General features: G+C 38.4%; 1 protein-coding gene and 1 long non-coding RNA gene across 24 annotated transcripts in view; both read right to left on the bottom strand.

The window, feature by feature from the left end:
* Positions 1–22,856, bottom strand: part of DLG2 (discs large MAGUK scaffold protein 2) — a 1,005,290-nt gene that overhangs the window by 405,852 nt on the left and 576,582 nt on the right. The gene's annotated exons all lie outside the window — the stretch shown is intronic.
* Positions 80–17,866, bottom strand: LOC108447067. Its single transcript, XR_001862451.1, has 3 exons — positions 17,784–17,866; positions 15,995–15,997; positions 80–92 (listed from the first exon to the last, which is right to left on the bottom strand). It is a non-coding gene; the product is annotated as an uncharacterized LOC108447067 (long non-coding RNA).

Below are 22,856 nucleotides of genomic sequence, written 5' to 3'. Positions count from 1 at the left end.
TCTAAGCCCATTGAGTCCAAATGCTAACCCAGCACCGCCAAGCCCACCACTAAACCATGTCCCTAAGTGCCACACCTATAAACACTGCAACACTTTCTCCAGACCCTGAGCAGGGCCAGAGGAAAAACAATTACATGTGTGATCCTAATACAAACAATGGAGGGGCTGGATCTGGAATGTACTGGCAACCTAATTATGGTATTTCCTCAAGTTTGATTTTTCCTCCTTTCTTTTCGAAAGTGAAGGCTGCCTTACCCACCCTATGACTTGTTATTTTTAAAATCATGGTACAGCAAGCTTACAAAAATGTTATCCAGTATCTTATTCTGCTATCTTTTTATATAATGAAATACCTGAAATTTGAGTGTAACATTTACACCTGCATGGGGTTATAAAACCCTGCCTCAAAAACACAGAAACAATTGAGCAAAAAATTATAATGCACATGAAGAGAACAAAAAAAAGATAATGAAAAACTAAATGTGAAATAGGCAAATTACTTTAACAAAATTCAGTATCTGTTCAAGAGGTTTATCAGAACATAAATCTCCAAGAATGAAACACCTGCTTCCAGGTTAATCTGTTACACTGAGCACTGTAAACAGCAGCCCAGAAAGGATGGAATCAGTACCAAAGAGTGCTCACCTCTGCTTAGCAAGAGCAGAAGTTACCAAGGCTTACTGGTGTCACAGTTAAAACTCTTCATAGAGAGAAAACAATAAGAAATACAGAAGTTTTAGAGTTTTGGAAAGGTTCTAATAGCACAAATAGCAAAACCACCAATGATCTTGTTTTGGCACTGAACTGGCCATGAGGAGAGCTGGGGATTACTGTGGTCCATAAAATGCTTCAAATTAACTCACTGATCCTGGCTAAGTACATATAGAGGCAAAGCTATTTTGCCAAATGCTTTCACCTAATGTATATACATTTAAGTATATAGGACGAACTTAAAGAAATAAACTTGATTTTGCATATCTGCAACAAACTGCAAATTCAAGTTGGTCTGAGCTGGAACAAAAACGGTTTTGATTTTTATGTCAGTGGAAGTAAACTTCTACCTTAACGTCCTCTGGAAAAGTCTTAATTGATGTCCCAGAGTGCCCCTTTATGTCCCAGAATCTCTACGTGATTAATAAAATTAACTAAATAATTCCAAATATATCACTTGCCCGACAGCTTGTTTCGAACCCTAAATAACTGCAGGACCACTGCACTCACAGTACGTCAGTTTAAAAGATAAACATCCACGTGTGAAGTGCAGCTATCCAGGGCTCACGGGGAATCAGCTTTTACAAGGTTTAGCTTCGTGTGGCATAAAATACATTTCTCAATGGAGATGCTCTGCTACATGAATTACAACTATTTGGTACGCTACTATAGGGCTTGCCAACTGTTTTTAAATCTCAGTTTTCTTATTGATGTCCTTCTGCCTGAGAACCTGGGTGCTCTGTGGGTGGCTTGCAGGACAGCACATGCCAGAACTGCCAGTTTGTCCATTACTTTACAGGCTGTAGCACCCAGCAGGAACATCACAAGCTGCCGAGCTTAGCCAGGGCTCTCCTTGTGAACCTTTGTAATGCCATCAGGTTGTTATTGATAAAAGGGGATGGCCCGTTTTGGATAATGCAATCTTCTTTTAGGATAGATAGTGGAAATATGCAAATGCCATTTTCTTTTTGTTTTTAGGACCAATTTCCCTCATAGTTTAAAAATTCTGTGCAGAGAAAAAAAAAAATCAGTCCAATTTCTAGACTTTACACCTTGTTATTCCTTACTCTGCTACATTCAAGAGTCTTGTTTCAGGAGTATGTCCTACTGAAGCATGAATCTTGTGTCTCTTCTGCCTTCCTTCTGCTCCCTGCTGGATGGAAACAGCAAGGGAGCAGTCAACTACAAGGGGAGAAGCCAGGGCTGCCCTGTGCTGGACACAGGTGATTCCAGCCAGTGTCACACCAGACCCACCACTGGGGCAGGAGAAACGAGTAATAAGGAAGAAAAGGGTGAGGAAAAAGGAGCACAAAAGAGAAACAAGCACGTCCTGACCCCAGCTCCAACTGCATGTGTGAGGGACCCCAAGTCTCTCACCTCCCCAAAGGGACTGAGTGGGACCTAAGTGATGGCTAGAGGAGGGGAGTATGTCTGGAGTGAAGATGAACCTCACAGTGAGGTGTTTTCCCTTAGTGTGAGTTTGTCACCTTTGTTTCTCAATATCCAACTCAGTAATTAAATGATTATGTAAACTGCCAAGAAAGTTAAATTCCTTAAGTCGAATCTGCTTTGCCTTCAAAACACCAATTATTCTGAAATTTCACTGTAGAACAAATACTTATTCAGCACCTTTTATTTAGCCATTCTATTTTCTGAAAAAGCTAAAAAACATGTATTGGAGGTGAGACTGGACCAGGAGAAGAAAGCAAAAGAGGAAAGTCTTTAGTTATGAAAGAAAATGTTGAGTACACAGTGTATCCTGTGCAGATGTGAACTCACTTGAGCTGGGCACTGAAGGAAGCACCTGACTTGTGGCTCTGTTTGTATAACAATAAGCCCAAGCTAAGAAAACTGCCTTTCTATAAGATCAATGTAGCAGAGTAGTAGAAACAATAAATCATAAAATCATGGAATGGTTTGAGTAGGAAAGGACCTTTGAAGCTCATCTAGTCTAAGGCCCCTGTGATGAGCAGGGTCATCTTCAACTAGATCAAGTTATTCAGAGTCCCATCCAACCCAACCTGGAATATTTTCAGGGATAGGGCATTCACCACCTCTCTGAGCACCTGTGCTGGTATTTTACCACCACCACCACCGTGAAAAATGTCTTTCTTAGACCTCATCTAATCTAAATCAATCATCTTTCAACTTAAAACTACTAGCTCTTATCCTGTTGCAGAAGGTCCTGTTAAAAAGTCTGTCTCCATTTTTCTCTTAGACCCCTCCAAGTGCTGCAAGGCTACAAAAAGATCTCTCAACAAAGAGAAAGTGGAAGCAGTACCGTGGCCACAAGGAAAGTTGTCATGTAAAAATAGAAACACATGAAATAGCAATTGATTATACTTATAAATATTTATACCCTCAGAGATCCTCCATAAAGAGGCACTTTCCGTGGAGAAGGAAAGCTACACCTACTTCTCCTCACGCACTTTATTAAAATGCATTGCTGTTGACCTCTTAATTCTTACAAATAGCATTAAACAAAAAAATTTCAAAACACCAATGCAACATGGCACCATAGGTTTGGAGAATAATGAACAATGTAAAGGGACTGAACTTGAGGAGAAGTAACAGTGCCAAAAAAGGAGCTCTACGATATGTCATTGCTTAAGTAAACTAAGTGCCAAGGGCCATTTTAAGTCTGAAACACAATGGAAATGACTGGAGAGTACAGCAAAACCAACATTCTTTCAAAGAAGTTGTACAGGACTGTGAAAATACACCTTACTTAAAATTATAGGCCTGGAAAAAAAGAAGGCAATTCCCCTTGAGAAATGATCAAGGGAAAAGCAACCTTGTGAACTTGAAAAAAATAGATTATGGGTGCAAATCGGTGGTTAGGACCTATTATGGGTGCAAATAGGACTAAAAAACCAAACTTAACAAAATGGTCTAAAAGCAAAAGGAAGAAATACTAAAAAAAAAATCTTTGATGCTATGAATGATGCTGAAAAGCACTTAATGTCAGGAAAATTATACTTGTCCATTTTTCAATCAATATTTTGCTATTTTTACCATGGAAATATTTTTCAGTTTCATGCCAAGGGCAGCCAAGTAGATTTTATATACACAACTATGTGGCAAATTCAACAACCTATAGTATAGTATTCCTAGTGGAGAAGTTGAAGCTTTGTTGCCTAAAACTCCTTGTACAAACTAAGGTTAGCACTGAAATGAGTACTGTAGGCAGTACTCACATTCTGACAGATGGGCAATGTGACCTATAACGTCTTTCCCCATCTTTACATTTCAGCATTCTGTCATTTCTCAACAGTGTTGTTTTGGCTAGAATTGGATGCAGAAACACTGAGTAAAAAATTAGTGTCTTAAACTGAATTAAAATAGATGGGAACAGTGACTTATCTAGCAGCAAGTAACATGGCCCTTTTTCTCATGATGCAAGCACAAAAGGTAATACAACGCAGCACTCTGAAACATGACCCTTCCTGGGTGATAGGATATCTTTTAGTAACTGATTTCAAGACATATTTTCTGCTTTGTAAAACACAAACATTTAGGATGCTGCTCTTTGTATACATTATTAGTAGTGACCTGGATAGGACTAGGAAAGTTCTGCACTCTCTGGATTTACTCTGTGAATGTACATAATTAAAAGACACTTATCCCACAAAATGAAACAACTTCCCTCGCACACAAAGACAACATTCACCTTTCACTGTTATCAAACAACACATGTAACAATCAAAGACATAAAACCTAAAAACTGCCAGAACTGATCCTAACCAAGACTGAGAGGATGGGTTTGCAAAACAATTAGGGGAACTTCAAATGTCACAACCCCCCTTCATGCACTGAACAACATCCCCCAAAGTCTGGAACATTAAATGGCTCAGAGCATCAAGGCAGCCTCTTCCACTAACAACAGTAATAGTAGCAAAACCAGTAACAATAAAAAACAACTCCTGGATATCTGTCTCTGATATGATGGTGGTTTGGTTCTCTTTTTTTAATGCAAAAGGTCCAGGAGAGGGCTTTCAGAAATAAGCTTTGATTACTGTTACAAGGGATAAAGAAAACATTTCCTGGCAAAGGAAACTGAAAGTTATGCACTATACATCAGGCACTAGGAGAGAACACCTGGAAAAGGACTAAGCATAGCATTTAGTAACACAAACACAGCTGTCTGCTTAAGGCAGGAGGCAGGTAGAATACAGGAATCAAAGAGCATGGTCCTGAAAGTATTCAGCTTCAGGAACTCGTATTTCTCTTGTGCCTGTACAACAGCATTTCAACCTTGAAAACAATTCAACATCTATCCCAAGAAACTGGCATTCAGACATGAGGCAGCCTTTCCCCCGAACCATTTGGACAGATCCAGTCTCCTCCTACCCTACCTTTTAGGCACCAATCCCACCCTCCAAATGAAACATATCCCCCTCCTCCAGTAAATTATGATGCCTGCCAGAAATATCACATTTACCATTCTCAGCCTGTTGTAAATCCTGACTTTCGCCATGGGACGTCTGGGAAAAATTAACACCTAATGTGATGGTCCTTTCCAAAAGCTAAGCAACTTCACAGGCAGGTGCACCAATTCTGAGCACTAACATATAAAAACCCCACTGCAGACCTGACCCTGATACTAAATAAATGTTTGGCTGGGAGGACAAGAAATGGGAACATCGTGTGCTTCAGAGGAATGGGAGAAAAATGACATAGAAAATATTACAGCAAGAAGAACACAGAATCTGTGGGAGGCACAAGGTTTTTTAGGGCAGCTGTAACAAGGAGAAAGCAAGAGACTCCAAAGTTAAAGTCAGCCCATCCTTCACAGGCTACTATATGCTTTGTGACACATTTTGAAATGTCTTCTTCAATTATAAGCTCTCTACTCATACACAAACAGTGGTTCAAGCATTTTTTGCTATCAACCCATCTGTTATTGAAGACCCTTTTGCTCACTTATTAGCTCAAAACTGATCTGACACAGTTAGAACTGAATAATTCTTCAGGTTGTTGATTACATACTTAACAGTTTAGATGGGTGTCTCTTTTGCACAGTATTAGCACATTTTTATTTAAAAATACCCCATTAAATTTATATTTCACATGAAATGAAGATACACAGAAGAAAGAAAGATACTCTCTTTATTTTCCAGCAAATTCTACCTGGCTTACCTAACCCGGTCACCAAAAGCCATCTGCTATTAAAATATTTCCAGTGCATATGACATTAATATAAATAAAATAGCTTCTTCAAAATACTTGGAATTAAAAGTAGTAACACATATCGATGTAAACATAGAAGAAATCACTTGTTTTATTTTATACACAATATACAATATTACTGTATGCTATCTGGTGAATAGTAGTAATACCCATATGTTCAACTTATATTTATTCATATTTATTATCATTCTAAAGCCATATCTCATATGTAATATAGCTCTCTTTTTCCTGATCAGTAAAGTAATGATAACATAGAAATACTGGCAATGTATTTTAAATCCAAGTATACAGAACTATGCATTCTCTCCCCAGAAAATCACCAGCTTTTATAAAAGACAGTTCTTTACTACTCATCCTTTCATCAGAAAGAAACACAGAAGAGCTATGGTCAGAGGTCTGAGTTCATTCAGTTCAACAGAGTTCAGTTCAATCCATTTCCCCCCCAAAAGAAGCCTAACCTTCAGAATTTATATTTAAAAACATGCCTTACTTTAGAGATATGCTACAGTTTTCCTTACCGGGACAAAAGAATCAAATGAACCCTCTTCCCGACTCTCAATAGCTGAAATTGTTTTCAACCAGAGGAGATAGCTTGAAATATCAGGTATTTCAGAATGCTCCATACTGAAAGCTGCAAGATTAGCAGGACTGAGGTGATACAGACTTGCAAAAGGAGGGCTTTGGCTGTGTTACATAAAGTTCTAATTAGATCCTTGATACAAATTGCTATCCTAAGAATAAAAAGTTAATCAAAAAGCCTCATTGGAAGAATAGGAGGGCAAGATTAGAGCCGAGACGGCTGTTTCACTTTGGGACAATCACACAACTGCCTAACTAGATTGTGTGCCACTATTCAGAAGTGAAAATATATGTGTGAAAATTAAGTGCACCCTTTGTGTTACTTTGGACTAAACTGTTCACATCTGGTTTACGTCAGTGACTCTCAGGAGAACTCTCTATACTGAGATTCTAATGCAGCAAGCACCTGAATATCAGATCTCCTTAATGTCATAGGCAAAATATTTTCACAAAAAGAGGAAAATTTTGAAAGGAACTGAATACAGAATTGGTGTGAGAAAAAGTTTTGCAAGGACTTTTGTAAGAGCCAACCTACAAGGATTTGTTTAATTTGACTAAATCTTAGAAAATTACTCTAATAACCATAGGATAGCTGATGGATGATTTCTTATCTCTCCAAAAAGAAGCAATTCCAGCCTCCATTTCCAAAGAGAGCCCCTGAGAGTTCTCTTTACCTGTTCAGGTTTATATTCCCTGCATTTATGGGGGGTACTGTAGAAATGAAAGGAACAGTGACAGGACCCGAGGGAATGGCCTGAAGTTGTGTCAGTGGAGTTTTCTAATAAAAAATAGGAAAAGGTTCTTCCCCCGGAGGGTGTTTGGGCACTGGAACAGCTCCCCAGGAAAGCAGTCACAGCACCAAGTCTGACAGAGCTCTAGATGTGTTTGGACCACACCCTAAGGGAACATAGTGTGATTCTTGGGGATAGTCCTGGGCAGGGCCAGGAGTTGGACTCTATGATCCTTGTCTGTTTTACCCAAAGGTAAAATCCAGAGCACATAAATCTTGAAGACGTCAATAAGGTCACGATTTCAGTCACAAAGGTCTTTTTAGGAGGAGGGGATAGGATATTTGTAGGCTATCTGCTCAGGAAAGTCACACAAAGACTGACATTACAGGGATTTTCTGGAACAAGATGTCATCCTTTGCCAAAGAAACTCTAAAGCAAATCTGAATGTCAGAATTGCTAAGTAGTCATGATGAAATACAGGAAATAACTTGTATATTCCCCAATTCCTTACCTACTCATAAAAATAGGTGTCCAAAAGGAAACAGGACATAATTATTTGTCGAGAGGCAAAAGAGGTGAGAGGAGAGAGATTGAAAACTCCTGTTACAAGGGACAAGGAAACAAGTGGCCTTAAACAGTATGTCATTTATTCTGTCTTAAACTTTTTTGATTTGTCTCTAGTAAATTCATTTTAGGGCTCCAAATATTCATGGTCAAATTGAAAAACAATGTCAGAAGGACCAAAATACTTGACAAATCAAGTAAAGTTTAGAAAATAATACTGATTTAAAAAAAAATAAAGCAGCATTAACAGACCCTACAGGTTTGCCTAGTTTAGAACAAAATTATTTCAAAAACCTTTCACAACACAGCATAAATACATTTTTGATGGACAGATTCTTTAAAAAAATTGAAATAAAAATTTTCAAAGAAAAAAATGGTATGTAACCTAATGTAAAAACTGTAGTTTTCCCAAGAAAACTAACTTCTGAAAAGACCCAAAGAGGACTTTGCAAGAAAACCCATGTAGTTTTACAAAGTGGAGATGAGGAAAGGAAGACAATAGTGCTGCTTCCCCTCTACTTCTTCACTTAAAATTGAACTGTTTAATGAGAAAATTATACACTAATGCAAATGTTATAAAAATACTTCAGTATTAGCTAAAATGCAATATCCTTGTAAAGCATATTTCAGAAAATATCTTATTTGACAAAATGAACATGTTCATTTAGTGGAAATTCTGAAATATGTGAACTGTGTACACCCAGGAGCAGGTAACTTTTCCTTTCCCTTCAAACTCCTTCCACAACATTCCGTACATTATTTGGTATAAGGGCTTGAACAGGCCTTTGGTTTCACCCAGTACATTTGTTTGCATCAACTGATAGAATCAACTTATAGAATGTTTTAGGTTGGAAGGGACCTTAAAGACTGTGTAGGTCCAATCCCCCTGCATGGGCAGGGACAGCTTCCACTGGACCAGGCTGCTCAAAGCCCCATTCAAGGTAGCCTTGAACACTGCCAGGGATGGGGCATCCACGGCTTATCTGGGAAACCTGTGCCAGTGCCTCACCACCCTCATAGTGAAGGATTTGTTCCTCGTACCTAGTTTAAACCTGCTTCCTTTCAGTTTAAAGTAATTCTTCCTTGTTCTGTCACTACACACCCTTGTAAAAAGTCTCTCTCCAGACCTCTTGCAGCCCCTTTAGATACCGAAAGGTGCTATGAGGTTTCCCTAGATCCACACAATTGGTATTATTTGCTTCTCAGAAAAGTAGAAGACTTGACAGTGAGAGCATAAATAACTTGCCAATTCTTCATCAATCTGAAGAGCTAATGTTTAAACCATTATCTTCTAGGACATAAGAGGGATCATTTAATGTGAAAATGGTTGAAACTAGTTTGTTTGTTGTATTGCCTCATGAGCTCATAAAGTAAAATTTAATTTACAGAGTACCTTATCCTGTAAATATGAGAGATCCAAATGGACCATGACAGACACAGTTGAGTCCTTCAGCCAAGCTGGCAGCACCTCTGTGAAAACATCTTTAATAAAGGATAGAAAATGCCAAGGAGAAGTGAATGAGGAACAACCAGATCAGAGCAGTACATGGTACTGCACAGCAAAGAAGGCCCATCCACAAAGAGACCACAGCTGATGGATAAGCCCTTTGCCAAAAAAGCTCTAAAGCAAATCTGAATGTCAGAGTTGCTAGGTTGTCATGATGAAATAGAAATATCAGATATGAGCGATGAAACACTGGAAAAAACTTGCATAAGCCCATGCCGAAGCAGGTACTCCCTCAGATGGGCTGTCCTTGCCTGTGACAGGAACTGATGAACGACTTCGCTAATTTTATTTCAGTTCATGAACTTTCTCTCTCCTGCTTTTCCAATTTTCTCCCTGCTGCAGGAGCAGTGAGAAAGCAGTTCTGTGAGGGCTGCCAGCTGGGGCCAACTCAACCAGTTGATCTACCAGTCCTCCAATTAAAGCACCTTTCAGAACATTTTTCATCATATTTTTAAAAATTATCTTACAGAATACCTAAAAGCTTTTCCAGTATGTCTGAAAAACCACTACAGACATGTAATACCTCAGGTCAAGGCAGTAATGACAAAACTTTATAATAAAGAACTCATACTGAATAAAGACCAAAGTATGACAAAAGCTGATGCAACTACATCCCATAAAAATTTATACAGTTTATACACAAAGACACAATTCTCCCAGTTTTTTCCTTATATTTTTTATAGGAAAAAAAGCATTCCATGTTTGTTTATGCCTTATATGTGTAATGCCATTTATAACAAGTATTTACTTCTATGAGAACAAGTACTGCTGTCAATCAAGTAAATGGTAAATAATTCAACCAGTAAAATTACTTTTCATAACTAATAAGTGGGAATAGCCCACTATGTCTCCACCACAGAACTGCAGAAATTGCTCAGCTGTACCTCACCTTTTTGAACCTTTCCAACTGGATTACTGCCTTCCTTCGAACATTGAAATGCTTAATTTTTAAAATAAATTTTAGATAATAGCTTCTATAAAGCCGCACTGGAGTTTTGCCAATTGGTTGTTTACAAACCTCTAACGCATTAAGAGCAAATGACAGAGATAACTGAGTGGTTTACAAGGGAAATATTTTGCATTAGAAGAATAAGAACAATATAGCCATTCAATTTTTCATACAGGTTTATTTATTTATGGTTGCAGAAATATGTGGGCTGTTTAAGTCTGGGGGGTTTTGCTAGTTACTCTTATTTAATTTTCAGTCAAAGGGAAGTAAGGATAGAGTAGTGATTGCTGAGTGCCAGCCCAAAACTCCTGCATCATGATGCCTGCACTTTTGCATCTAATCATCAGAGGCAGAAATAATGATGTATTATTGCTTTCAGATCAAATGATACTCTGCTTACTAACTTTTCCCACTAGTGCTACAGCAGTCAAAGATCAGTCATTGCAGCAATTAAATTTTTTCTTTTGTGTCCTTTAAATTCCTTTGTTGCATTGAATCTGAGTGCAAGATCTCTATAAAAATATGATTTCCTTTCTCTCTTGTCTACCACTTTTGTTGAAACCCCACTGCGGTTTCAAGATAAATTTAAAATTACAAACAAATGCAGAACTAGCATTTTCTGTTTATTTGATATATTCAGTTTTGAAAACATCTTAATTTTAATTTTTTTTAAAATCCTCTCAATTTACATATCGGATGAATTTAAAAAGATTTTTCTTCTTTTCCTTTATTTTTACATAGAAATGGAAAAAACAATAGCATGAATTAAAAAAAAAAAAGAACAACTGCAGGTTAGGGTACTTAACTTTTGGGTTAATTTCAACATCCAAAGTACTGCCAGTAATACCAAGTCCCACCAACAGACTGTATCCGATTTATAGGGGAACAGTGTCAAGCACTCTGCTGAACTGTGGTCCATAGCAGTGACTTCTTACTGAACTTCCGTATTTGAAGAAAAATACCTTTTAAAGAAGTTCCAGCCACACTTAATGACTTTTTCTGCCGTTGCTTTGCTCTTACATTTTCAGTATTTTCTCCTCTTCCTCCAAGTTTACCAATTCAGTAGTACAAGAACTGGTTAAACTGTGTTGACCAGCCCAGTACAACATCCCAGCAATAAGGTCAGTTCAAACTGCTGAAAGGAACATACTCTATTGATGGAAAAGCTTGAAGCAGTGTTGGTTGAGTAATTGCTTTGTATCTCCAAGTCAGTATGTGCCTCACTCCAAGAGTATAGCCCTGCCTTCAGCTGAAATTTCTCATACATAGAACGGGCTGATGCAAACTGCCCCACTTCAACAAAGAACCCCACTACCCACTGCATCTTCCTACAGTAACAGGAAGAATCACTAACCTCAAAAAGATGGAAATCCTATCAACATACCCAGGCTCATGGATCCAGAAAGTCATTGAGAATCCCCAGCAAGGGGACTGAGCTTGATGCTGCACCTCAAGGATGGCCACAACCAGCAAGGACCCTTAAAGGTCCAATGAGAACAGATTTCAGATACCTTTCCACATGGATGGGTTAAAACTTAGAGCCATTCAACAAATAGTGCAGGTAGGTTCAGTCTAGCTGTTGCCTGAGGACTCAGGTATGACAAAGGAGTTGAAAATTAAACTCTCCCTCTGTTCAATGTACAATCCACAAAAACATTTGTTAACTTTCCTGCCTCAGCCTTCCCAGTGTGAAATGAAATGAACGTTGACCTAACTCAGAGTTGTATCAGAAAACAAAAGAATCACAAGGCTGTTCCTTCTGAGGCACTTTAAGAAATGTCAAGACATCAGGCAGTAATGACATCTGGAGAAAACAAACAGGATCAATTTTGCTTTCATCACCTCTCCTGCCCCTGGTTGGTTGCTGAACACCAACAAATACTTCATACTGCAAAAAGAATTTCCTGACTCTTTGTAGTTTTATTATTGCTTTTTTTATCAATAAAACCAAAACCTAGCTCCTTTACCCCTCATCCCCTTGCTACCACCAAAGGTTTCTGCTGTGGCAATTCTGTTCCCTTTTGCATTTTGCTGGTTTGCCAGATTTGCTGAACCCTCAAGTGCAAGAGGTAACATGATGAAATAGAAACTGGCAGAAAGTATACTAAAGTTATTATCATCTGAGGACAAATCCTGGCAAGTGAACCACAAGAAAAAAGACTTCCATCTGGAAATCAGACAACAGCATACAGGTAAACCCAGTAATTCCACTACTGTTTTTGGCAACCATTCAAAAATATGAAAATACAGATGAGTTATGAAAAAAAATGTAGAAGTAATGGGACTCTTTAAAAAGAGGACAGAAAGGAGCAAAGGTGAGAAGGAAAACAGATACTAAATTTCAGATACTAAATGCAGTACCAACATGCATTTTGAAAGGGCATTATATAAAATGAGCAAAAGGCAACCTTTTGGTTAGATATGACAAGGGCTACCATCAGAGGACACAAGGACCAAAGAATTATGGATCTGAAGAGCTTTTTAGCTTTTGTCCATTCAGCGAAATACTTCTGCAATTCTGCATTTTCATCCACTACTAAGAGCTGATTCATTCCTTTCTGTATTCTCCGTATGATCAACATGACGTTTTATTTCTTGGTACACAAATTAGTTTAGCTGATAGACAGCAACCAGTGCTTAAAACCAAAATAACTAGGACTGATAACCTCAATTTTCAGCACAATTTAAAATGTAATGTGTGAATTCCAGTTTTGTGCTGACTACATAGACTTAAATGCATCTCAGCTAAAAGAGAAGATCCACTGAGAATAGTGCCATGACAACTCAAAGAAAAAAGAGAACACAATATTTTTGCAAATTTATGCCTGCAGAAGTGATCAGATTGCTTCTACATTTATACTTGAAGAGGCTGAGCAAGCTAATAACTGCCCCAGAGGCAGTATATCATGACTCTGCTTAATATGTGTTGTAGATCTACATGTGGTACATTACAGAAAAAGTATGGTGCAGTCAAATCAACCCACAACAAACTGGTATTGCTCCTCTTCATACTTCTACAGGGTTTCACTTCTATAAAATCACTGAAGATTTAAATAATAATTATTAAAAATTATAATAATACTTACAGTAACTTATAAATTTTTTCAAAGTTGTTGTAAATTCTATAGGATAGTTTTTTCTGAAATGCCCAATGGGACCATAGGAACGTCATGAGGTTCCACAAGGCCAAGTTTCAAGGTCCCATACCTGGGTCAGGGTAACCACTGATATCAATACTGATGCCTTAGATCTTGACCTTTGTGTTTTTCAAATCCTGTACTGCTTAGAGTGTAACTCTGAAGTTTCTTGTGGCCTGTTGGTTTCTGCTCTCTCAGGCTGAGTAGACATAACAAAGCCTCTCCAGGCTTGCACTCCAAGGTCACCCAGACCGTCCTAGGCCCAAAAAATACAATTCAGAGAGCTTCTAAGGGGTGCAAGCGGAGGGGAAATTACATCATTAAGTGAAGCCTTAATTGGAGAATTAACCCTGATATGCAAATGAACCAGAACTCGTGACCTGTCATCCACCTTGGGGTCCATTTTGGCAATAGCCTGTGACTCCCAGGGTGTACCTTTGAAGGCCTTTCAAATAAATACCTATTTTATTCTTTTACCCCTGTCCAGCCGCTGTATCTAGGAGGCCTCTTAAGGCATCAATACAGTCCAGGGGATGAAATGGATGAAAAGCAGCTCTGACAACCAGGATTTGGAGGAACTGGTGGATGAAAGGTTGAACACGACTGGCAATGCACGCTTGCAGGCCAGAAAGACAACTGTATCCTGGGCTGCATCCAAAGAAGCTGTTAGAGAGCATCCAAAGGAGGGCCACGAGGAGGGTGAACAGCCTTGAGGGGAAGTCACATGAGGAGCAGCTGAGGTCCCTTGGTCTGTTCTGGAGAAGACTGAGGGGAGACCTCATTGTGGTCTACAGCTTCCTTATGAGGGAACGAGGAGGAGCAGGCACTGATCTCTGTGGTGACCAGTGACAGGAGCTGAGGGAACGGCATGAAGCTGTGTCACAGCAGGTTTCGGTCACAGATTAGGAAAAGGTTCTTCATCCAGAGGGTGGTTGGGCACTAGAACAGGCTCCCCAGGGAATGGGTCACAGCACCAAGCCTGACAGAGTTCACAGAGCATTTGGACAACACTCTCAGGCACATGGCAGTATTCTTAAGCCAGTCCCATGCAGCACCTGCCTCTACATTTTTGCCTGAGCTGGTGGTATAAAGACCGCTCAGAACACAGAAGTAAATGTGGCAGCATGAGCCCCAGACTGAATAGGAGACCGAGGTTCTGATATTTCTACTACCTTCTTACTGAATATGTAGATAAAAATTAGGTTGGTTTTTTTTCTTCCAAAATGTCATTTGGCCGTTTGATCCTGTGTGCCCAGCTGCAGTCTCACAGAGCGTGACAAGTAACTTCTATACTCTTGACTGCAAGACAGATAAATTTTGATAGAATCCAGATGTGTCTGCTGAGCAGAAAGTGAAAACAGAAAGGCAACAAGTTGTCTCTAAAACTCTCCATTTCTTAAGTGAAACATTATTATTTCTGAATTCTTGGAGGCAGAAATGAGCTTGATACAGTTTCTGCGCTTAGCACAGGGAGGTCCCTGAGCACTGTCATACTGTCAAAACCAAACTGCACACACCAGATTGCACATTAGTGTGACTACCTTTGGAAGAGGCAGCTGTGCTGGGTCATGACCCTTGTCACATGCTTCTGCTCTCAGCCTTGTGTGGGCACTAGAAGAATGAAGAAAAGGGAAAACAGAGCTTAGGCCTTACATGTTCAATGAATGTGATCAGCTCTCAGGTAAGTAATGGCAACAACATGAAACTTGGACAAACCGGCACATGGATAAATAGTAATTCCTATTCCTATTTCCGTGATCATGAATGCAAGAAATAGCAGTTCAGTATGGAGGAAATATTTATCAGAATTTAAAAGAAAAACAAAGGTAAACAAGGAATTTTAAAAGCATTAAAAAAAGTGTTAAAAGCCTCAGTTTAACTGATTTCATACCTGGGTGCAGCGTAGCTGCTCTGGGAGGGCAGCTACAGGAATCCTGAGACACTACTCCATTCTGCTCTCATTTGAAATACATAACAAAAAACATTTGTCTGATGTTCTGTTTGACCAATTATATGAACAATTTCAGATGCTGAAGGAACCTGCTTCTCCTTGTACAAATACTTAATCAGAAAGGCAAAAACCTGTATTAAAAGTACAACATATCCAAACCAAAACCAGCTGTCATTTTGCTAAATTGGATTTTGCACTGCATTCATGCTGGATCCTGTGACTTAAAAGAAAGCTCATATCAGAACTGGAATTTACAAAAATGATTATTTTGTTTTTCTGATATTTGATTTAGATATTATAGAACCTCTGTTTTCAATACATTAAGAATGCCTTTTCAATCCCTGTATTTCTAACTCTCAAAATGATGGGAGATTTTGAAATTAGGTGACTATTGAGACAATTCTTCTGATTAACTATAGTAATTTATAAAAAATACTTACAGAAAAAGGTAAATGAATATATGTTATTTAATTTAGAAACACAATTGTAATAATCTAAAGCTTATTTCAAAGCAAACATAGTTCTTAAAAGCAAAGTAACTGAGTCCATATTCCCTTCTTTACTTTTTTGGCTTTAGTTTTATTATCCTTCATCCAAAAGTCACATGCAGACATTGGGAAACAGAGAGCTAAATTGGCAAACTCTGTAAATCTTGTCATTACTATAACCAGAAACTCCCTTTAGGTTTTTTTGGGGTTTTGTTTGGGCTCTTTTTGTGGCAAAGTCTGATATTTTCATATCCCAGAATAGTAGAGAGAGACATTTCCAAAAGAGAAATCAATTTTCAGGTTGTGTCTTCAAGTCACGCCAATATAGCTGAGACAAATTCTATCTCAGTCTGAGCCATTGCTCTGTGTCCAGCTATAAGCTGTCATGCCTCACCCTCCACTTCTTTTGTTTTGATTAGACCAAAGCCATCTTGCTGAGTTGCTGTAAAGGGCTTGCATCTTCGAATGCCCAATTTAAATGTAGTGGAACATTATACACGAAGCCAAACTAGGGTTATCAGTCCTTATTCCTAATCATTTTATGCAAACCATACGGCAACCATTTCGGTGTTTTTTTCCTTTCAGTCCAGAGAGCATCCAGTTTATCAATCCTGTTGACATGACACAAAAGAGTTCCAGAACCTATAACCTCATGAACCAGTCCAAGAGACAGGAAGACTAAAATCATATTACGTGGCCTGTGCCATCAGAGTACTACAGGAAAGATGAAAGACTTTCCTGTGTTCTAAGTTCCTGTGGTAGCAAAGATCTACTTCGGTGAAAATGCCTGGATAGTTCTAGGAGTGGATTACAAGGCAGAATATAGAAAAAGTGCAGGAAAAATAAAAGGTTCTGAATCCCTTTGGGTTCTACAAGTCTGGCCCTAAAGAAATGCCCCTCTGTTCTCAAATACGACGAACAGTTTATCCATGGGGGAATAAACATGGCAAGTATTAGAGAAAATTATGAATAGCAGAAGGACTATCAGAACACTTGTGCACTTTTGGCTAATTACCAATGCTACAAAAAAATCTCAGTCCAAACCTTACAATTCTTTTTCTATGTCTCCTTTCATCCCCCTCTGAAAATCCCAGTAACCAAATTACATGTCAAGGGGAGAAAATGTTCTTGGCTTTTTGGGACATCTAGGAGGAGAAACTTCGAAACATAGGTTTAAATAAATGCAATTCTAAACATGGTGCAACAAATGCAAATAAGGCATTAAGATATTTATGAGTGAACAATCAGCAGGAGCCAAAAAATGTGTAATTAAACTATAAATCATTACTATCATTGGTAAGTACAGTACATAGTGCATCCATTTCTGTATTTAAAGGAAAATATATGGAACACCTTGCACCCAAATACTGTCATGATCTGTGTAATCATGCCTATTTCTTAAATTTCTTTGCTAACACTTAATATATAGGTATTATCAAAACTATTAACACTGATAAAGACCTGGTACATTAATAGAAGGAGACAGAATATTATACAACAAATAAAAGAATATCCACTTTTCTTTTACTACCAGCAGCCTTCGCAAAGCAATGCTACATTGTCAATCAAGGCAGGGATTTCTGAATTACCTCTCATGAGATGGTGGAAAATCTGGAATGACTGACATATCTCCAGGTTCCTGAATCTGAAGACCACAAAGCCTCATTACTAACACTAGTGTTTTCTTTTTCCCTTTCTGTATAACAAAAAACCAACCAACCAACCAACTCAAACCAAAACCACCCAAAAATGGAACTTCCAAGTTTAGAGAGAAAGTCCTACCATGGCCTCAGCACACTTAGTTTCTGGAGTTTCTGGCCTTTTCATTGCATACCATTCAGATTGGAGTTACATGAACAACCATTACACTAAGGACACATATTTCCAAACAATTACAGAATCATAGAATCACTGAGGTTGGAAAAGACCTCTGAGATCACTGAGTCTAACCATTAACCTAGTACCGCCAAACCCACCACCAGACCATGTCCCTAAGCAACACATCTACAAGCCTTTTAAATACCTCCAGGGATGGTGACTCCACCACTTCCATGGGAAGGCCTAACTTCCATGTTACTTCTGACCAGAACTTCTCCCTACATGACTAAAGGAAATTGCTGGCCTCAACAGGCTATGCTTTGATCTCCTTTTCATGCCAAACATAACTGCTATAAATTCAGTAGTAACTGTGATTTCCTGGTTTTGGTAGAAGAAATAGGTTAAACATGGATGAAAAAATCAAAGTTTTCTAAAACAGCTGTCCTGGGAGAGAATCAGATCTGAATGCTACTCAGAATGGCGCAGACTCATCAAAGTCCTCTGTCAGTAAGAAGGACTAGATACAGGAATGGCTAGAACAATATCACTCATCTTCAAAAGAGTACGTTAACAGCTTTTGTATTTCTGCATCTGTACATCTTTTACAAGGCAGCTGCACAGATTGCTGACAATGTTTCAATGACCTCACTTCTATGAATGCACCTTGAGGAACAATCCAAGGCAAGATCCTGAATTAAGAGCTGTCATCTAAATCTACTGATAAGTGCATACCACCCTGAGAATGGGATATGAACTTCTTCCCCATGAAAAATTGCCCAGCTACTCCTATCGAAACTTTAATTCAATTTATACCATCTAGCATATCGCCTTGAAGATTAAAAAGAAAAAAAAAAGTTTAAAAGCCAATTATTGCTGTTTATTTGCTGTTTAACTGCTATTTTACTAGCACTTGAACACACTAGATTAGACTGAAAAGCTTTCCCTTAGCTAACTAAAATAGCTTGATGTAACTTTATAGCCGGGAGGGACTTGCCAGAAGAACGGCCAGATGCACGTGGCAATCTGTGAACTGAAAGGAGTGATCTAAGCTTTCAGAAACACAACCCATGACAAATCATTTCTTCATGCTGCTGGGAGAGCCAGTATCTCTTGGAGTAGACCTTCTGCATTAGTATGAGGCGGAATGCCTTGAAGAAAGCTCCCACCTCATCCTGCCATGCAAAGAGCTCTCAAATGAAATACTGGACTTTCAGCACTAGCGCCAACGGCCTCCAAACACAAAAGACCATTCTCAGTGGATCCTTCAGAATCTGGCTGCTCACTGCCCTTTTAAAGCCATGCCACATCTATACCCTAGGGTTTAGCTTGCAAGCCTCTACGAGGTAACAAAACACAACAGTGAAGCTATTTCTTCTAAAAGACACTGAGTACAAAAAACCTTTTCAGATATTGATTGTAAAAAAACCCCAAAACACCAAAAAAGTCAAAGACGGCATTGACAGTAAACTATTCAAAAATAGGTGAACATTTACACTTCCATGAAAGTTTTCAAAACAAAACTGCACAAAAACATGCACTTTTGCAGATGACACATCCAGGACACTATCTGCTATGAGATGATTTTCTTTGAGAACATTTCAAAATAGAGGGCCAAAAATTTTACAGCAAATAGATTTAGCTAAATTTCAGTGGAGTCCAATATTGTCTTCTGAACTTGGAAACAGCCAAAGATGGAAATCTACTTCTAAACCTTCCTTCCCCTTCAAAAGGATAATCTTGAGCTCTAGAAATCGGAAAACTCAAACTGGGAAAGTGTTTAGAGGAGGATCTCTTTCATACAGACCGCACAAAGTAAAATTTATACTTTGGACTTCCTAAAACAAGAACAGCAACACAAACTCTGCAATTTCCTCTTCAATATACAATCAGGGCAATACAGATCCTATCTCTCTGTCCTTTCTGCACAACGAATGTGTTCATTGCACACCTTCAGCTACACATATATTTCTAATCTAAGTAATTGGTGGATTGCATGTGCCAGCAAACTAGAGGTGCCTATAGGGAAAGTCCATCCAATGTTACAAACCACGTCCCATGTTAGAATGACCCATGGAAAATACCAGGTCACCTCCGTGCCTCTGCAAAGCCCTCTTCCACCCTCAAATTTTGCTCAATTTCTCACAGCATAACAGTGATCTGAAGTATGAAATCCCTGAGTGAATCACACAAATTATACAATTCCATGGTACTAATGGTGCTAGAGATACCCAGTGCACTGCAGAGACAAAAAATATTTTCAAGCAACAGGGACATTTAAAACTTGTCTATTAACTTACTTTTCTTCTTAGTTTTCCCCCCACCCCTTTTTCTTTTAAATAAAACAGAACTGTAAATGTGTTTGTCAAAAAGGAATGGAAGTTAAAGGCCAAATTAAGTCTTGGAATCAAATTTCCATGTAAACATGATTTCAACTCACCTTCAAAATTAGGGGGGTTTTGGTTGGTTTTGGTTTTTTTGTGGTGTTTTTTGTAATTCAAACTTAATTTCTATTCAGATACAAAGAGAACAGTTTTGCACCCACAACTCAACATGACACTATGAGCAAACACAAACATGCAAGCCAGCAAAGCAGAATTTCTAAGACAGTTGAAATATCAATAATACCAGAGTGCCACTCTTTGCTCTGGCATGCTAAAGAAGAAACTGGTAAAGAAAATGGAGCCATGTACTTCTCAATAGAATCAACATTTTTGTCAGAATCAAGATGCTGAAGTACACATTATTAACAGCTGTCTAGTACACACCCTAGGAATGAAGGACATGTGCACTTAATTTGGTACTATAGTACTAAATCAAGAAGCAGTTTCCCAAGGTGTTATGTCTTTCCTAAGTCTGAAGAAAGTAGTCTCTCCCAAAAGAAGTCAAGCAGAAGAAAAATCTGCTCAGAACTTTATGTAATAAAACACTCCACACCTTGGAAGCTGCCAGTGTCTTATTTATTTTCACATTTACACATAAGCTGGACATTTAAAATAAATTCTCCATTTTTAAAAAAAATTCTTTAGGATAGCAAATATAACTGTTCCGCTACATCTCTTTATTTTAGCAAGTAAGAAAGATTTCCCCATTGACATGGCCGTCAAAAAATATCACTGGCTTCAACCTGTATCCCCAAACTAAGGAGAAGTATTAAGGGCAGCTCTCTAATGTTTTCTCATACTGTTTCTACGCAATATCATTGATAAAATGATTGTCTAGGTGTATGCACACACAACAATACATGTACACACACACACAAACAAATGTACACACACTCCTCCCTTCCTGCCCGTACTTTACATGGCACTTACTTTGCACAGAGCAAAAGAGATAGTTTGTTTTAAGTAATAATCTCTCAACTCTACTGCGCTGAAACCACCAAGTATTTGTCCAAGTACATCAGTCCACCCCTAGACACATTGACAAACTCATTACAGACACAACCAAGAAAGGGACCTTCCTAAACAGAATAAGGTAGTCGGCATTCAGAACATACAGTAAAGAAAGATTCCAGAGCAAAGTTCTACATTAAATATAAGAAGTACAAAAACCTGAATAATTCCACATTATCTAAACACATGAGGATGTGAACACAAAGGTATTAAAAATACTGAAATAACTTGACAATACATCTATAACACAAATATTTAAGTAATCTTAGAAGGGCCTTTTACTTTTTTTAGTAATGCTCCTACATTTTCTCTTTATAAATTCTTTACCTTTGAAAACCAAGGAGCTCTTTTCTTGAAGGTATTTTTTTCCCTTCAAGATTTTTCCAAATCAAAAATCCTCAGAGCCCAAGAAAATAGTTAGAGCTTTTTATAATTCAAATTAGAAAAAAGTCTAATTCAATGCTTTATATATTATTTTAACATTGGCTTTATTCCAGCATAAATAGCTGTATGTGCTTTGTATATGAAAGGACATATATAAAATACATTATAGTCACATGCAATATTTCAGTCACTCAAAAATATAACCGACAGCTTAGTTTTTCCATTTCATACTAGATTTGAGGGAAAAAAAAAAAAGAAGCTTTTTTTATAGAACAATCACTCAGTCAACAGAGCATCTCTTTTTTAGACCATAAGACAAAATACAGCTACACTATCTGACAATCCTTTGCCTTATTGCTTTTCTGTACAGTGAAAATATATTAAAACCATTTCCATGAAAGAACTGATGTAATCTCTAGAGAGAGTGCACATGTTCAGCGTGGGCTAAGGCTAGTTAACCTCTAGTGTATACTGTATCAGTAAGTAAAGATATATTTGAAAAACTTATTTCAACAATACATTCTGCCTTTTTTATTGTGAAATGCTGACAAAAGCATTTGATGTTGCCATGAGAGAAAGCTTTTGAATAAGCTGGAAGTTTTCTAAGTGAGACATCAAAACATGAATCAGTGGAAGTCGTTTTAATGCTTTTTTAATATTAACCACACTATGAGTGTCACTGAGATTTCTATTTCACAGTGCTGGGTTTCAGTCTAATTGCTTACAGGTAACTGCACACATCATAGACCCTGCTTGGTTTATATTTGAAAATACACTGCCCTGTCATTTAATAAAAATCTATAGATTCGTGAAAGCTAAAGAGCTATTTCATATTTATTAAGGATTTCAACTACATTTGAAGTTCCAAAGAGGAGAAACAGGTCACACTTTCTCTTATCAGTAAATCTAACACTCCTCCCCCATGTTGTCTCTTAAAATATAATTTTAACTTAATGCAATGTTTGAAAACAAACTGTTTACAGAAGCTCATAAAATACATTACACATGGGAGACCAACACGTTAGTTCTATACAGCACAATGGAATAGGAAGTCTGCAGAACCTGGAGGCACAAACCAAAACATTTTAACAAGGAAACCTTTCCAAGAACAGCCCACAATTTTCATAGGCAACAGAGAAGCAATATTCAAACACAGAGATGACCATCCAACAGCTTGCCCTCGCACACAGAATTTCCAGAATAAACCACTAAACACACATCAAGACACATCACAAAAAGTTGTCGACACCACCAAACCTCACTTTCTTTCCCTGGAGCATCCTCTAAGTCGCCTGGAGAGTGAAGAATCAGCTCACCTGCACGGGGGGGGCCCAGCCGTGGACACAGGCGCACTCTGACCACCACTGCCCCGGGCTGCCCTGGGGCTTGGCTGGGGATCTGGGGGGGCTCTTCCGCACCGTGTCCCACAGAGGGACCAGCTTGCCCCTGCCCTGG

The sequence above is a fragment of the Corvus brachyrhynchos genome, unplaced genomic scaffold (assembly GCF_000691975.1).
Source record: "Corvus brachyrhynchos isolate BGI_N302 unplaced genomic scaffold, ASM69197v1 scaffold44, whole genome shotgun sequence".
Lineage (NCBI taxonomy): Eukaryota > Metazoa > Chordata > Aves > Passeriformes > Corvidae > Corvus > Corvus brachyrhynchos.
Note: the sequence above shows the minus strand (reverse complement) of the source record. Positions and strands in the feature narration are given on the sequence as shown.